The 2,609-nt window shown below is 36.7% G+C and overlaps 1 non-coding gene across 1 annotated transcript; it reads left to right on the top strand.

The window, feature by feature from the left end:
• The first annotated feature begins 2,157 nt into the window (after positions 1 to 2,157).
• On the top strand, positions 2,158 to 2,321 carry LOC115873696. Its single transcript, XR_004048576.1, has one exon. It is a non-coding gene; the product is annotated as a U1 spliceosomal RNA (small nuclear RNA).
• The last annotated feature ends 288 nt before the right edge of the window (positions 2,322 to 2,609 follow it).

Raw genomic sequence — 2,609 nt, 5'->3', positions numbered from 1 at the left:
CAGACATCCACTTATTTTGAAACAAACCTTTAATTCCCCAGACACTATTTTTTAAGATAGCTGGTCCCATCTGATTTCTTTGTACAATTAAGTTAAATTATGGACTCTCCTTTACTTCTAGTGGTATCTTTTTTTATCTCATTTTGAGCCTAGTTAGATGATTACTTGTGTGACACACAGTTGCCTAAACAATATCTTCACTTGCCTTTCAGGGAAAATAGATGTTTTATAGCTATGTACCAAGCCGGTCCTTAAAATGTAAATGGGTGGTTCCAGGAGTTATGAGAAATTTGAGACTTTAGCATTGTATGCTACAAAATGAGAATAAGAAAGAAATCTCGTAGACCAACACTCAGGTTGAGGTTGGTCATTTTAAGAACTTTATTGCTTAGTTATGTTATAGTTGGATTGAAACAGTCTTTAAGAAATGGATCAGTCACCATCTGAGATGAGAACACAGCAATAATGCTTAAACGCTGGGGCCAGAAATCCCCCAAATAACAGCAGTTTGGAACTTTAATTTTACTAACCCAGCAAGTTCAGAGTCTGTGCAGTAGTAAATGCTCCTGTGGCACATAGATACATAATAGGAAGGCAGAGGGAAACATATGCAGAATGAGACAATAGGCCATGTATCTACACACCACAACAGCCTTACAGACAACAGACATCTGAGTAGCTGCCATCAAAAATAGGCATATGAGTTGTGTCAGCTTTATGAGGGTAGAAAAAATTCTACCTGCGTCCCACTCCTAATATTATCTTTCACTATCTCATGTTTAGTAGAGGAAAAAGAATGATTTGAACCAAGGTAATGAACATAAGCTCTGGTCAACACTACAAATTTCCTGGTGAAGACAAACAAGATGGTATCTAGTGGGATATCAGCACTGTGAGGGCAAAGAGCCTACAATCGCCACCATCTTAAGCACAGCCTACGCTCACGTTTATTATCAGTGGGTCATCTAGAACTTCTAGTCAAGATGAATAAATGTGTCGGTGCCAGACGCTGAAAGGTCCTTGTTCTACAGGAAGCCACAGCCTGCACACAGGGCCCTGACTCCATTCTATGCCTTGAGTAATCCATGCCTTGAGTCATCTTTAGTAATCCATCTACACATATATTGCTGACCACTAAAGTGCATAAGGAACCAGGACAAAACCTAGAAACAGCAGAGAGAAACAGTGTATTTACAGAAAGAGAGAGATGCCCACAGACACATACAAAGGAGGACCTGATTTGTGACCTGATAGTGTCTCAGAGCGGGAACATGTTGGAAAGGGATTTTTCTTCCTTTGTACTTTCATTTCAGTCAGATTAACCAACCCCATCCTGAAAGTTTTTATAATTGAAATGATAATTAAGAATGAAATAGAAGAAAGGAGTGTAGAGCAATATGTGTGTTTTGTATTGTTCTTGGGCATAGCATTCATGGCTGTCAATCACCTATTTTCTTTTGTCTCATTATGATTAAGATTTTCCCCACCTTTGTCTGGGACTGTTAGTAGACTTTTCTGGAAGAACAGACCCAATGGATACTGAAGGCCCTTGGCTGCTGACCTATGCCAGTGAATGAAACTCTTAGAGAAATGAAGAAACAAGTATGCCATACTGAAATAACACTATGAGAATCAATACAGCATTTTAAGCTAAAGATAAATCAAGTAGAATTAAAATCAAGAAAAATACAAAAAAATTAAATAATAATTAACTGGATCCCATAGATTTATATAGAATATTTTACTCAACACAGAATCCTTTCACTTTCTTCTCTAGTGCCATGATAGCTTTCTAGATTAGATCAAATTTTAGGTCATAAAGCAAGCATAAATAAAAAAACATTTGGATAATAAAAACCATCTTTTCAGATCATAATGTTATAAAATTAGAAATAAGTCATAGAAGGATTAACTCCAAAAAATTGAAAACATGGAAACTGAGAACCACTGGGTAATTGAAAAAAATAATAACAATCAAAGACTCCTGGAAACAAATGAGAACGAAAATACAACATATAAAACCTTTGGGACCAGGAACAAGCAGAATTCAGAGGGCTGTTTATGGATATAGCTGCACACATCAAAAAGTAGAAAGAATTAAAACAAACGCATTAACACATCAAGTACAGCCACTGAAAAAATGCAGCAAAAAAAATCATACTTACCTGGCAGGGGAGATACCATGATCACAAAGGTGGTTTTCCCAGGGCAAGGCTTGTCCACTGCACTCTGGATGTGCTGACCCCTGCGATTTCCCCAAATGTGGGAGACTCGACTGCATAATTTGTGGTAGTGGGGGACTGTGTTCGCGCTCTCCCCTGATAAAGAAAAAAAAAGACAAAAGTTTAAAAAAAGAAATCAATAGATGCTAGAAGAAAATAAATAATAAAGATTAGGGCAGAAATAAGTGAATCGGAAATTCTTAAAACTATAGAAAAAAATCAAGAAAAGAAATTGGTTATTTGAAAAGACTAATTAAATTGATAAACACTCGCAAGCCTGAACTTTGAATAAGGAAGACCATAGAAGAGTTGTTGCATTTGAATTGTGCTGCTGGAGAAGAATACTGAAAGTACAATGGACTACTAAAAGGACAAAGAGATCTGTAT

This window comes from Echinops telfairi, unplaced genomic scaffold (genome assembly GCF_000313985.2).
Source record: "Echinops telfairi isolate 266 unplaced genomic scaffold, ASM31398v2 ScPeMD7_7469;HRSCAF=8507_0, whole genome shotgun sequence".
Lineage (NCBI taxonomy): Eukaryota > Metazoa > Chordata > Mammalia > Afrosoricida > Tenrecidae > Echinops > Echinops telfairi.
The sequence above is the reverse complement of the archived record's forward strand: the minus strand, read 5'-3'. Positions and strand labels throughout refer to the sequence as shown.